Raw genomic sequence first — 15,196 nt, 5'->3', positions numbered from 1 at the left:
GAATAACTCTTTGTTGTACCTATTTTTCTTTGTTTTGGAAAATATAGTTTTCTTAAAATGTTTCTGATAACACGTAATGGGTTTAATATTGACACTCAAAAATGGGTAAATACATCTTTTTAGACTTTTGGATTTTTTTTTTTTTTTTTTTTTTTTTGAGACAGAGTCTGTCGCCCAGGCTGGAGTGCAGTGGCTCAGTCTCAGTCTTATAACGCTTCCTGACTGAAATAGAATCTCGGCTCACTGCAACCTCCACCTCGTGGGTTCAAGCAATTCTCCTGCCTCAGCCTCCCAAGTAGCTGGGACTACAGGCGCGTGCCACCAGGCCTGGCTAATTTTTGTAGTTTTAGTAGAGACAGGGTTTCACCATGTTGGCCAAGATGGTCTCGATCTCTTGACCTCATGATCTGCCCACCTTGGCCTCCCAAAGTGCTGGGATTACAGGCATCAGCCACCGCGCCCGGCCAGATTTTTGTTTACATTTCTAATATTGAACATATCGATATATAGACATAACCCACATAAACAAAAGCTCTTTGAGGCCTTCAATAATTTTTAAGAGTATAGACGGGTCCTGAGACCAAAAAGTTTGAGAGCCACTTGTCTAGAATACTGTCTTCTTCATTCCTATTCTCCCAGCATTCTTACATTCCATGATAGACAGTTGTGTACCTGTATTATTCTCTGTCCTTGAAAAAAGGAACTGTGTATTCAGCACAGTACTTAGCAGTGTTTTGCATGTACTAGAGGCTCAATAAATATTTGGTGAATTAAAAACTGAATATTGCTGTTTTCTTCCAGATCTGCTCTTCTTTTTGAATTTATCTTTGTTTAACCCTGCTGCTCTTTATAGGCAGCCATGGACTCTTTTTTCCCTTTCATTGCTAAAACTTAGAGGGATAGTTTTCATTTAGCTGCATGCCAAATGTGGCGGCTAATCCAGTGTGGAGAGTTTGGGAAGGAGGCACGCCAGGAATTCATTTTGCATCCTGCTACCTTACACACTAAGGTTCCTCAAGTATTGATTTTATCATGTTATTTTTGCTCAAGAGCCTACAGAGTCCCTGTTTACTTCAGATATAAACACCGGTGCCTGTGTTCATGCTCATAACTTTATCCCATGTACCAATCTTATCTCCCATTAACTAGCAACACACCTTCTCTGCAGCCAGGCTGACTGCTTCACTAGTCCCCATGCATGTGCTCTTTCCCAAAGACAAACTTTCTGCACTGGCCGCTCCCGCCATCTGGCTGTTATCCATCCTTTAACCCCAGTTCAGGTCCCAAAGTCTCCATTAAATATTCTTGAATTACCTTTTTTTTTTTTTGAGACAGAGTCTCACTGTATTGCCCAGGCTGGAATGCAGTGGCACAATCTCAGCGCACTGCAACCTCTGCGTCCCAGGTTCAAGCAATTTTCCTGCCTCAGCCTCCCAACTAGCTGGGATTACAGACACCCACCACCATGCCTGGCTAATTTTTGTATTTTTAGTAGAGACGGGATTTCACCATGTTGGCCAGGTTGGTCTCAAACTCCTGACCTCAGGTGATCCACCCACCTCAGTCTCCCAGAGTGCTGGGATTACAGGCGTGAGCCACTGTGCCCGTCCTGGCCTTCTTAATTACTGTCTTACAATGCTTCCTGACTGAAATAGAATCAGAGCATAATGGACAAACTGATTGGTGAGCAAGGAAGAAAAACAAGCCTTTGTTTCTTGGGGGAGGGAGAGGGCAGGACTGGTAAGAGAAAATGTCATGTTGTCCTTCTATACAGCCACCCACACACAAAACCTCAACCAAACAAACCAGCATTATCAAGGGCATGGAGCCATAAATGACAAACTGGGGCAACGTGTTGCTTTTTGCCTTTCCATAGAAGAGGCCATTGTCTTTGCTTTTATTTAAGCATCAAATCCACTGAAGTGTATTTATTTTTTATGCATCTGTTTCTGCCATTAGACAATTCATTGAGGAACTGAGGATGTCTTATTCATGTTTCTATACCCACTAGCACACCATAGGTGCTCAATATATTTCCTTAAAGGAATGTGAGACTGGCATGTGTGAAGCTGGGGAGAAGGCTGTCAGATGAGCTCAGAAGGCAGGCTGAGGCCTGATTTAAAAGAGCGCAATGTGGCGATTTAAGGCTTGTCATGTAGGCAAAAGGAAACAGGGAAGCTAGAAAGGTTTCTTTTTTTTTTTTTTTTGAGACGGAGTCTCACTCTGTCACCAGGCTGGAGTGTAGTGGCGCGATCTCGGCTCACTGCAACCTCTCTCTACCTCCCGGGTTCAGGCGATTCTCCTGCCTTAGCCTCCTGAGTAGCTGGGACTACAGGTGTGTGACACCATGCCTGGCTAATTTTTGTATTTTTAGTAGAGACAGAGTTTCACCATGTAGGCCAGGATGGTCTCGATCTCTTGACCTCATGATCCGCCCACCTTGGCCTCCCAAAGTGCTGGGATTACAGGCATGAGCCACCGCACCCAGCCGTTTTTTCTTTTTTAATTTCATTTGAAATTAAAAAAAAAATAACCGCTCTACACATTCAGAGAAACCTGTCTAGTAACGAATTATAGAAATGATCCCTGAAGGTAGTCTAAAGATTTCTTAATAATATTAATTTTTTCCCAAGGCAAAACATGTTTACATTTTTAAAAAGACATAATACAGGCCAGGCGCAGTGGCTCACGCCTGTAATCCCAGCACTTTGGGAGGCCGAGGCAGATGGATCACAAGGTCGGGAGATTGAGATCAGCCTGGCCAACATGGTGAAACCCTGTCTCTACTAAAAATACAAAAAAATAGCTGGGTGTGGTGGTGGGTGCCTGTAATCCCAGCTACTCGGGAGGCTGAGGCAGGAGGATCATTTGAACCCGGGAGGCGAAGTTTGTGGTGAGCCGAGATTGAGCCACTGCACTCCGGCCTGGGCAACAAGGTGAGACTCATCTCAAAAAACAAACACAAAAAAGACATAATACTAACAGGCTTTATACGCATTTCCCTGTTCCACTTGTCTCCAGTTCTGTTGACCAGGCAGCTGTCCTCATGCTTTCTAGCTTTACCTACCTACACAGCCATATTTCTAAACAATGTTCCGTAGAGGAATTTTTGACTTGAGTAATTTTATATTTGTTTATTTTTTGAGACAGAGTCTCACTGTGTCACCCAGGATGGAGTGCAGTGGTGTGATCTCAGCTCACTGCAATCTCTGCCTCCCAGGTTCAGGTGATTCTTGTGTTTTAGCCTCCCAAATAGCTGGGATTACAGACATGCACCACCATATCTGGCTTTCATATTTTTAGTAGAGATGGTGTTTCACCATGTTGGGCAGGCTGGTCTCAAACTCCTGGCCTCATGTGATCTGCATGCCTTGGCCTCCCAAAGTGCTGGGATTACAGGCATGAGCCACCGTGCCCGGCCTGACTTAGTAACTTTGGATATTGACTTCCCATCATAGCAGATGAGGACTTTGTTCTACTATGGCCCATCCTCTCTGTTATTTTGAATGCCTTTTTCTGTCTTCTCTGTGGGCCTAAGATACTGATATTTCGCATTATGTATCTTAGTGGGCACACAGTGGAGACTCATGTGCTTCTGTTCTAGGACATGTTCTGGTATTGTTTCTTTGACAAATGTGTCTGTTTTCTCTCTTCTTTCTAGATGTCACATTAATTAAACCTCCTGAAGTAATCCTTTAAAAAATTTTTTTCGGCCGGGCGCAGTGGCTCACACCGGTAATCCCAGCACTTTGGGAGGCTGAAGCAGATGGATCACGAGGTCAGTAGATCAAGACCATCCTGGCCAACATGGTGAAACCCAGTCTCTACTAAAAATACAAAAATTAGCTGGGCATGGTGGCACGTGCCTGTAATCCCAGTTATTTGGGAAGCTGAGGCAGGAGAATCACTTGAACCAGGCAGTCAGAGATTGCAGTGAGCCGAGATCACACCACTGCACTCCAGCCTGGGGACAGAGTGAGACTCCATCTCAAAAAAATAAAAATAAATAAATAAATAAATTTTTTTCTTCTATTTTATGTCTCTGCTTTCCATACTTTTTTTATTTTTATTTTTATTTTTTCAGACAGGTTCTGGCTCTGTTGCCCAGGCTGGAGTACAGTGGCATGATCAGAGTTCACTGTAACCTCAACCTCCTGGGTGCCATCAATCCAACAGCCTCAGTATCCCAAAGTGCTAGGATTACAGGTGTGAGCCACTGCACCCGGCCTGTCTTCTATAGATCTACTAAAATCTCTTCTCTCATTTGCTTTGTGCTTCTGGGGTTTTTTTGTATTTGTTTTTTCCTTTGAGACAGAGTCTCACTCTGTTGCCCAGGCTGGAGTGCAGTGGCGCCATCATGGCTCACTGCAGCCTTGACCTCCTGGGGTCAAGCAATCCTCCTGCTTCAGCCTCCTGAGTAGCTAGGACTACAGGCATGCACCACCATGCCTAGCTAATTTTTAAATTTTTTGTAAAAATAGTGTCTCATCACGTTGCCAGGCTGGTCTCAAACTCCTTGGGCTCAAGTGATCCTCCCACATTGGCCTCTCAAAGTGTCAGGATTAACAGGTGTGAAACACTGTGCCTGGTCCTTCTGGGTTATTAGCCTTTTAAAAATTCAAAGCCAAGCTGTGAATGGTGGTGTGCACCTGCAGTCCCAGGTACAGAGGAGGCCCAGGTGGGTGGATGACTTAAGCCCAGGAGTTTGAGACCAACCTGGACAAAACAGTAAGATCCCATCTCAAAAAAAGAAAAAGAAAAGAAGAGAGAGGGAGAGAGAGAGAGGGAGGGGAGGGGAAGGAAAGGGAAGAGAGGGGAGGGGAAAGGGAAGGGAAAGGGAATGGAAAAGAGAGAAAGAGGGAAGGAAGGAAGGAAGGCAGGCAGGCAAGCAAGGCTAGGTAACATGGCAAAACCCCATCTCTACTAAAAATACAAAAATCAGCTGGGTGTGGTGGTGCACACCTGTAGTCCCAGCTACTTGAGAGGTAAGGTGGGAGGATCACTTGAGCCCCAAAGGTGGAGTTTACAGTGAGCCCAGGTTGCGACATTGCACTCCAGCCTGGGCAACACAGCAAGACCCTGTCTCAAAAAAAAAAAAAAAAAAAAGAAAAAGAAAATTTTTTATGGTCACCTTAGAAAATGAGAGAAAAGGCCGGGTGCAGTGGCTCATGCCTGTGTTCCCAGCACTTTGGGAAGCCCAGGTGGGCAGATCACAAGGTCAGGAGTTTGAGACCAGCCTAGCCAACATGATGAAACCCCATCTCTACTAAAAGTACAAAAATTAGCGTGGCATGGTAGCGGACACCTGTAATCCCAGCTACTCGCAAGATTGAAGCAGAAGAATCGCTTGAACCCGGGAAGCAGAGGTTGCAGTGAGCCAAGATCGCACCATTACACTCCGGCCTGGGTGACAGAATGTGACTCCATCTCAAAAAAAAAAAAGTAAGGTCCGGGTATGATAGCTCACACCTGTAATCCCAGCACTTTGGGAGGCCAAGGCAGGCAGATCACGAGGTCAAGAGATCGAGACCATCCTGGCCAACAGAGTAAAACCACATCTCTACTAAAAATACCAAAATTAGCTGGGCCTGGTGGTACAAGCCTGTAGTCCCAGCCACTCAGGAAGCTGAGGCAGGAGAATTGCTTGAACCTGGGAGGCGGAAGCTACAGTGAGCTGAGATCACGCCACTGAACTCCAGCCTGGCGAGAGAGCGAGACTCCATCTCACAAAAATAAAAAAATAAATAAAATAAATAAATAAGAATATGGGAGAAAAGCCAGGAGCAGCGGCTTACACCTGAAATCCCAGTACTTTGGGAGGCTTAGTTGGGCGAATCACTTGAGGTCAGAAGTTTCAGACCAGCCTGGCCAACATAGTGAAACCCTGACTCTACTACTCGGGAGGCTGAGGTAAAAGAATCGCTTGAATCTGGGAGGGAAGTTGCAGTGAGCCAAGATCATGCCCCTGCACTCCAGCCTGGGTGACTGAGTGAGACTCTGTCTAAAAAGAAAAGAAAAGAAAAAATAAAATGGGAGAAAGAAGCAAGACGCTCTTACAGTACTCCACTATTTAAACCAAGAGTTCATTGTAGGGGAGTTAAGGATTTCATCTTTATTTTTATTTATTTTTTTGAGACAGAGTCTTGCTCTTGTCACCCACACTGGAGTGCACTAGCGCAATCTCGGTTCACTGCAACCTCCGCCTCCCAGGTTCAAGCGATTCTCCTCTCTCAGCTTCCTGAGTAGCTTGGACTACAGGCACACACCACCACGCACAGTTAATTTTTCTGTATTTTTAGTAGAGGCGGGGTTTTACCATGGTGGCCAGGCTGGTCTTGAACTCCTGACATCAAGTGATCCGCTGGATCTTTTAAGGCATTAAACATTGGTGCCTTAATACAAAGGGCTGGAAGAGGTGGAAAATGGAGGCATGCAAAGTTGGTTTCAAGCTATTGCGAAATCCAAACAAATCTGAAATAGGATGTTATCCAGAGGGGGAGCAAGAGTGCATGAAAATGCTTTTTCTTCCCCACACAGTGCTATGAATGTGTGACAAAGCGCAGAGGATTAGGTTGAGGGTCAAAAGTGATGTTAAATCTTTTAATGTGGTTGACTGGGATGGTGAAGCCACTAAAAGAGGGAACACAGAAGTTTTTTTGTGGACTTTGGGACACTTACATTTAGGAGAATCAAAGGGACTGAAAGAGAAATGGGATGGAAGAGAACTAGAGGATAGTGTGGTGTTTCCCAAGACATCCCCTACTCTTGCTATCCCAGCATCTCCTAGACCTTCCCAAGATCCAGCAACCGGAAGTATAACACTAGTCACAAGAAGGCTAAGGTTGGCCTATATTCTAATTGCTGGTGATGTGGGGGTAAGATGGGGAGTATATGGAAACACAATCCCAAACTAAAGCTTATATACTGACACTTTTTTGGGAAGTTCAATGTCAAGGAAGTTGGAGTGAGCAGGAAAGGGGAGTGAGGCAGGAAGGAAGAAAGCAAACACAAGAGAGAACATGAGGATGTGATACCAAGCTGGCCATACCTGTGTTAAATATTTTGAATATCCCACCCGGCAGCGTACTTATCATTGGCTGAAATTACCTTATATTGTTTTTAATAAAAATAATAGATATTGTCTGTTTGCCCACGAGAAAATAAACTACACGAGGACAGGGACTTTGTCAAATGTTGTCTCTCCAGGACTCAGAATATACCTGGTGCATAATAGGTGATGAATAACATCTCTTGAATGAATCACGTTAAAGAGAAATATATTTCTAAATAAAACACATTCCATGTAATGTATTACTTTATGTTATTTGTGCAGAGTGGTTTCTGTTCCTCATTTTTTATCCTCCAATTACCTAATCACGCCCAGAGGCCTATTTGTACATAAGGAATGAGAACCATAATGATAGTTTCATGTTACAGAGTCTTCTACCTGCAGGGCTATCATCTAATGCTCAAGGACCCAATCCTTGCTTTTCCTTATCTTAGCCGATCAAATAGGTAGTTAAGGCATCTGTATGGGGAAAGAGGGAGATTTATCTTCTGCCCTGAGCATTCTCGCAGGGGCTGAGGACAAAGGATATAATTTATCCCACTTATACTTAGGTATATATTTATGATTTTGTTTTTTGAAAGAAACAGTTTTCTTTTCACTGCACATTTTGCTTTAAGAAGTAGTCAAATAAGGTTTTTTTGTTTGTTTTTTTAGAGACAGAGTTTCACTCTGTTGCCCAGGCTGGAGTGCAGTGGTGTAATCTTGCAATCTGCTCACTGCAGCCTCTGCCTCCCAGGCTCAAGCGATCGTGCCTCAGCTTCCCCAGTAGCTGGGACTACAGGCAAGCGCCACCGCACCCAGCTAGTTTTTTGTATTTTTTGTTGAGTCTAGGTTTCACCATTTTGTCGAGGATGGTCTTGAACTCCTGACCTCAAGTGATCTGCCCACCAGGGCCTCCCAATATGCTGGGATTACAAGCGCGAGCCACTGCGCCCAACCCAAATAAGTTAGTTTTTTTTTTTCTTAAGACGGGGTCTCGCCCTGTTGCCCAGGCTGGAGTGCAGTGGCACGATCTTGGCTCACTGCAGCCTCCACCTCCCAGGTTCAAGCAATTCTCCTGCCTCAGCCTTCTGAGTAGCTAGTACTACAGGTGCGCGGCACCACGCCTGGCTAATTTTTGTATTTTTAATAAAGATGGGGTTTAGCCATGTTGGCCAGGCCAGTCTCAAACTCCTGACCTCAGGTGATTTGTCCATCTCGGCCTCCCAAAGTGCTGGGATTACAGGCGAGAGCCACCACGCCTGGCCAAGTTTTTTATATATTTTTTTAATGTAGGAAAAGATTTGTGGGAAAAAAATTATTACATGCTGCAAGCTTAGGTGAGAAATGACTATCAAAAGTAGTAAATTTTGTATTACAAATCAACTCTCATGTAACAATTTTGATATTTAAATTCAAAGGTAGGAAAATGTTAATTAGATGAATATATTCATGATTGAGACTATCATCTACTTAATGTTCCTTTTATCATCTACTCAAACCTAGGAGTAAATTTCACTTCATTAGCCTCATAGCAATCATCTGTAATCATCTGATTACAAATGTACTCAAGCTGCAGGCTTTCACTGTGACTCTGTATTTTATATCCTTCATCATCAAAACATGTTTTTAAAAATGGGAGAAAACATGGCTTTGTTTCAATGCGTTATCATTACTGCATAGATAATACATTCCTGGCAATCATCAGATCCATCTTTATAATGCTTGGCTTATCTTAGGATATCATGTTATCTAGCATAACAAATTTAACCTAATGCTTAGAAAATTAAATCCAACTCTTTTTTTCTTTTGTTGTTTTGCTCTTTCACCCAGGCTGGAGGGAAGTGGCACAATCTTGGCTCACGGCAACCTCCGCCCCCAGGGTTCAAGCGATTCTCCTGCCTCAGCCTCCCGAGTAGCTGGGATTATAGGCGCCCGCCACCACACCCAGCTAATCTTTGTATTTTTAGTAGAGACGGGGTTTCACCATGTTGGCCAGGCTGCTTTCCAACTCCTGTCCTTAGGTGACCCACTCGCCTCAGCGTCCCAAAGTGCTAGGATTACAGGCATTAGCCACCCCACCTGGCCAGATCCAACTCTTACTAAATACTTTTCTAGGATATAAGATGAGAGTGTCAAATATGTAAATCCAAAAACAAGCAGGCAATGAGTAGGGATATTGGTATGATTAGGACTCATTGGTATCTGAGTCTGAGGCAAAGTTCCAGAAGGCCTACAAAAGAAAACAGAAGCCTTTCATGTTTCTTTTATAACTCAGATAGTTTTGTATTACTGTGTCACATACATCAGTTAGAGATCACATGATAAAAAAGAAGAAGCCAGGCCATCTCAAAAAAAAAAAAAAGAAAAAAGAAAAAATCCTAAAAACACCACATTAGTCTGGTAGTCTTTTTTTTTTTTTTTTTTTTGAGATGGAGTTTTGCTCTGTCACCCAGGATGGAGTGTAGTGGCACAATCTTCTGCAACCTCTACCACCCAGTTTCAAGCAATTCTTCTGCCTCAGCCTCCTGAGTAGTTGGCATTACAGGTGCACCACCACACCCAGCTAATTTTTATATTTTTAGTAGAGATGAGGTTTCGCCATGTTGGCCAGGCTGGTCTCAAACTCCTGACCGGAGGTGATCCTCCCGCCTCAGCCTCCCAAAGTGCTGGGATTACAGGTGTGAGCCACCGCACCTGGCACTGGCAGTCTTATTTCACATAAATTCATATCAACTTCACAATAACTCTCTTTTAAGTATTAAATAAAAGAAATCTACATTTCTTTGCTTATAATTTTCTTCTTTTTTGTTTTGAGACAGGATCTGACTCTGTCACCCAGGCTGGAGTGCAGTGGAGCGATCTGGGCTCACTACAACCTCTGCCTTCTGGGCTCAAGCAATCCTCCTGCCTCATCCCCCAAGTAGCTAGGAGTACAGGCATGAGCCACCATGCCCTGTTAATTTTTGTATTTTTCTGCAGAGATGGGGTTTCACTATGTTGCCCGAGCTGGTCTCAAACTCCTGAGCTCAAGTGATCCATTGGCCTTGGCCACCCTAAGTGTTATGATTACAGGCGTGAGCCACTGTGCCCGGCCTGCCTATAGTTTTCATCCATTGCATTTAAACTTTCTTAATTCTGCTTCCTGGCTGGTGTACATTCCTAGTCCTGTCATTAATTTTTCTTTTTTCCAAGGATCATTTTCAACAATTAAAGGCCTCAGCAAACATATACTTTTTTGGGTTGGGCGCAGTGGCTCATGCCTGTAATCCCAGCACTTTGGGAGGCTGAGGTGGGTGGATCACTTGAGGTCAGGAGTACAAGACCAGCCTGGCCAACACGGTGAAACCCCGTCTCTATTAAAAATACAAAAATTAGCTGGGCACCTCGAGGTGGCAGGCACCTGTAATGCCAGCTACTCAGGAGGCTGAGGTAGGAGAATCACTTGAACCTGGGAGGCGGAGGTTGCAGTGAGCTAAGATTGTGCCACTGCACTCCAGCCTGGGCAACAAAGGGAGACTCCATCTCAAAAAAACAACAAAGGTCAGATGTGGTGGCTCATTCCTGTAATCCCAGCACTTTGGGAGGCTGAGGCAGGTGGATCACCTGAGGTCAAGAGTTCGAGACCAGTCTGACCAATATGATGAAACCCCGTCTCTACTAAAAATACAAAAATTAGCTGGGCGTGGTGGCATGCACCTGTAATCCCAGCTACTCGGGAGGCTGAGGTAGGAGAATCACTTGAACCTGGGAGGCGGAGGTTGCAGTGAGCCAAGATCTCACCATTGCACTCCAGCCTGGGCAACAAGAGTGAAACTCCGTCTCAAAAAAAAAAAAAAACAAGTCGGGCGCGGTGGCTCAAGCCTGTAATCCCAGCACTTTGGGAGGCCGAGACGGGCGGATCATGAGGTCAGGAGATCAAGACCATCCTGGCTCACACGGTGAAACCCCGTCTCTACTAAAAAATACAAAAAAAAAACTAGCTGGGCGAGGTGGCGGGCGCCTGTAGTCCCAGCTACTTGGGAGGCTGAGGCAGGAGAATGGTGTAAACCCGGGAGGCGGAGCTTGCAGTGAGCCGAGATCCGGCCACTGCACTCCAGCCTGGGCGGCAGAGCGAGACTTCATCTAAAAAAAAAAACCAAAAAACAAAAACAAAAACAAAAAAACCCCCACCATATCCTTTTTTGTCATCCTTCCTGTAATCGCACAAAGTAAGGGGTATACATAGAGGAAGGGTTGGAACTTCAACTAATAATTCCTGAATGCCTACACTGTGCTATTTTTTTGTTTATTTTGTGCTTATTTTTATTGTACTTAATCTTCATAAAATCCCTGAACAGGAGGCATTATCACTTGAGTAATTTGGAGTTTTGAGGAAAATAAAGTAACTTGTTCAAAATCACATATCTGGCTTTGAGTAATAGTGCTTATTGAAACATCTGCTTTGGGCCTGCTATGATGGCTCATATCTGTAATCCCACCACTTTGGGAGGCCAAAGAGGGAGGATCACTTGAGCTCAGGAGTTTGAGACCAACCTAAGCAACATAGTGAGACCTCGTCTCTATTTAAAAAAATTTTTTTTAATTAAAGAAAAGTGTTCATGATATCATTTTTTTCTACTTTTTTTCTACCTTTTCTATACTAAAAAAGATTGTAAAAGTAAGCAGCCTGACAAATAGAATTAGAATAATATAGGTGCAAGGAGAGAGCAGAAAAAAAGAAAGTATAACTGGTTGAATTTAGCTTAGCAATAACTTTCTCAGCTCTTAGTTTATGTATATTTAGAACCAATCTTGTAGCACATGCTCCAAATCAACTACATATGAACTGGCAAATAGGTATTTTAAAATCTTTTTTTTTTGTCTGAGACGGAGTCTTGCTCTGTCGCCTGGGCGGGGGTGCAGTGGCACAATTTCGGCTCACTGCAACCTCTGCCTCCGGGGTTCAAGGGATTCTCGTGCCTCAGCCTCCTGAGTGACTGGGACTACAGGCGTGTACCACCATGCCCAGCTAATTGTTGTATTTTTAGTAGTGACGGGGTTTCACCATGTTGGCCAGGCTGATCTTGAACTCCTAACCTCAAGTGATCTGCCCACCTTGGCCTCTCAAAGTGTTGGGATTAAAGGCATGAGCCACCTCGCCCAGCATAAAATCTTAATTAAGAAAGATGTGAACGTGTTTTCGCAGTATAAGGATCCCAAGCTGCTCCTTTTGGTCCTGGCCAGGTACGGTGGCTCACCCTTGTAATCCCAGAACTTTGGGAGGCCGAGGCGGGCAGATCACCTGAGGTAGGGAGTTCAAGACCAGCCTGACCAAAATGGAGAAACCCTATCTCTACTAAAAATACAAAATTATCTGGGTGGGGTGGCACATGCCTGTAATCCCAGCTACTTGGGAGGCTGAGGCAGAAGAATTGCTTGAACCCGGGAGGTGGAGGTTACGGTGAGTGGAGATCGCGCCATTGCACTCCAGCCTGGGCAACAAGAGCAAAATTCCATCTCAAAAAAAAAAAAAAAAAAAAAAAAATCGCCACAAAAATAAAGTATCAAGACCATATTTTCAAGGATCATTTCTACAGTTCATTCATTACTAGAGAAGTTTCTCTGAACATGCAGAGCACCGGAAACCATGAGGAAGAGGCACAGTATTCTCTTCTGAGCCCGAAGCCAGCTTTTCTTGCTTCACTGCACCTGCCATTTGCCATTCATGATCATTCTCTTCCTGCAGGAGAGTAAGAGAGAAAGAATGCAGTCTGAGTGATTCCTGTCTAAAAAGTAATAAAATAAAATAAAAGTATGGTCCTAATTCTTATGTTTTGTTTATTTGTTTTGTTTTGTTTTGTTTTGTTTTTGAGACAGAGTCTGTCTCTTGTTGCCAGGCTGGAGTGCAATGACACAATCTTGGCTCACTGCAACCTCTGCTTCAGGGTTCAAGAGATTCTCCTGCCTCAGCCTCCCAAGTAGCTAGGATTACAGGCGCCCACCACCATGCCCGGCTAATTTTTGTATTTTTAGTACAGACGGGGTTTCACCATGTTGGTCAGGCTGGCCTTGGACTCCTGACCTCAGGTGATCCACCTGCCTCAGCCTCCTAAAGTGCTGGAATTACAGGAGTGAGCCGCTGCACCTGGCCTCTAATTCTTAACTAGAAGACCCAGACACTGGTTTGTCAGATAGTCTGTCCTTTTTTTCTCCTCTTAACTCCATTTAGTGTAGCTATTTTACTATCTGTTCACTCTTTTAGCTTGAAAGTGGCGGGAAGAGAAAAAAAAAAGAAAAAAGGAAAGTGGCATGAAGAGAACATACAGCTTAAACCAATCAATTTACCACTTTCAGCAGCTCTGTGAAAAGGTTTTCTGGAGGTGGGTGGGATTTTTGATTAACATAATTATCGGTTTCAGTGCTAGCCCTGCCTCTTCGTCAACTTTTATCTTTCTAAACTAAAAAGGGTAATAACAGTAAAGTGCATCTTAAAACTGGAGGAATGAAAACAGCACCACCTCTTATCTTTAGAGGAGCAGTTTGGCACACTGACTGGTATAAACCAGCTGGCACCCTTCACAGGATGTTCTCACCACCACCCACCCTCTGGTTTCAAAGGCAGTCTTGTTGACGTTTTCAGAAACTCTAGAGCTGGTGGCTTCCAGAAGTACTCCTTACATAGTAGAGGCATGCATGCATGCCTAGGAGTGGGCCTTACATGTACTGGGAAACCTTCAAGAGGCCCTGGGATTCCAGATTTGGGCAAAGGAATATGGTGCTTAGGATTGGAGCCAGAGACTTCAAAAAGAGAGTATTATTAGGTCAGGGTTTTAAGGACTAGCCAGCGGAATGAGGCAGAAAGTTAGAGAGCCAGGCTGGAATGGAGTTTGAGAGGGAGAGAGCCAGGCTGGAATGGAGTGTGAGGTTAGGGCTATTCCTGTTAAATGTATTTTATCAGAGGCGGTTTAGTGAGCCAAGATTGCACCACTGCATTCCAGCCTGAGCTATGGAGCAAGACCCTGCCACAACAACAAACAAACAAACAAAAATAAAAAGAGGGGAAAATAGGATTAGCTTGTACATCTTGTATGCTTATACTGACCCACTCCCACAAATATAAGACTGTCAAACTAAAGGAATTGAGGTAAAAATTAATATAAGTAGAGTTTATTTAGGTCAAATTTGAGGACTGCAACCTGGGAGACACAGATTAAAGTTGCCTTGAATATATGCTCTGATTAGCATCATATATTCAGGTGGGTTTTAAAAAGTGGGGCAGTTCCTATATTGGTTCATTAAAATAACATAAGCTATTGATTGGCGATACACTGTTCTTTGTATCACAAATTCCAGGAACATGAAGATAATGGGTGAGGGTCCTACTCCACAACTTTAACATTTTAGGTAATTTATCAGCTAGTCTGGCAACTACAGGGAAAAAAAGAATAAAATGTGTTTATCATATATATACGATATATATACATCTATATACATGATATATATATATCTATATACATGATATATATATATATATACACACACGTGTATATATAGATCACTATGACAGAGGCTCGCTCTGTTGCCCAGGCTGGAGTGCAGTGGTGCGATCTTGACTCACTGCAACCTCCACCTCCGTGGTTCAAGTGGATTATCCTGCCTCAGCCGCCCACGTAGCTGGGATTACAGGCGTGTGCCACCATGCCCGGCTAATGTTTGTATTTTTAGTAGAGACGGGGTTTTACCATGTTGGTCAGGCTGGTCTCAGAACTCCTGGCCTCAAGTGATCCACGTACCTCGCCTCCCAAAGTGCTGGGATCATAGGCGTGAGCCGCCACACCTGGACAGAATAAAATGTCTTTGAACAGTTACCCCTGGGTGTTGAAACAATCTTTGCAAAATTACAACTGATGAAATTATACCTGAGGAAATTATGATAGTGAAAGAAATCAGACCTAACCGATTCCATCTTGCTTCTAACCTTTAAGCTCTCCTTGTTCATTCCTGCACGTAGGCCAAGCTAACTTTGGGAAGGAATTCAGTTCATAGTTTGACTATGAAACAAAATTGATGACATGGCCAGGTGCGGTGGCTCACGCCTGTAATCCCAGCACTTTGGGAGGATGAGGCGGGCAGATTACTTGAGGTCAGGAGTTCAAGACTAGCCTG

General features: G+C 44.0%; 1 non-coding gene across 1 annotated transcript; it reads left to right on the top strand.

Annotated features, from left to right (window-relative positions):
* The first annotated feature begins 12,596 nt into the window (after positions 1-12,596).
* Positions 12,597-12,810, top strand: LOC119619207 (small nucleolar RNA U3). The gene has a single exon (XR_005235631.1). It is a non-coding gene; the product is annotated as a small nucleolar RNA U3 (small nucleolar RNA).
* Positions 12,811-15,196: the final 2,386 nt, after the last annotated feature.

Source organism: Chlorocebus sabaeus, chromosome 24, assembly GCF_047675955.1.
Source record: "Chlorocebus sabaeus isolate Y175 chromosome 24, mChlSab1.0.hap1, whole genome shotgun sequence".
Lineage (NCBI taxonomy): Eukaryota > Metazoa > Chordata > Mammalia > Primates > Cercopithecidae > Chlorocebus > Chlorocebus sabaeus.
The sequence above is the reverse complement of the archived record's forward strand: the minus strand, read 5'-3'. Positions and strand labels throughout refer to the sequence as shown.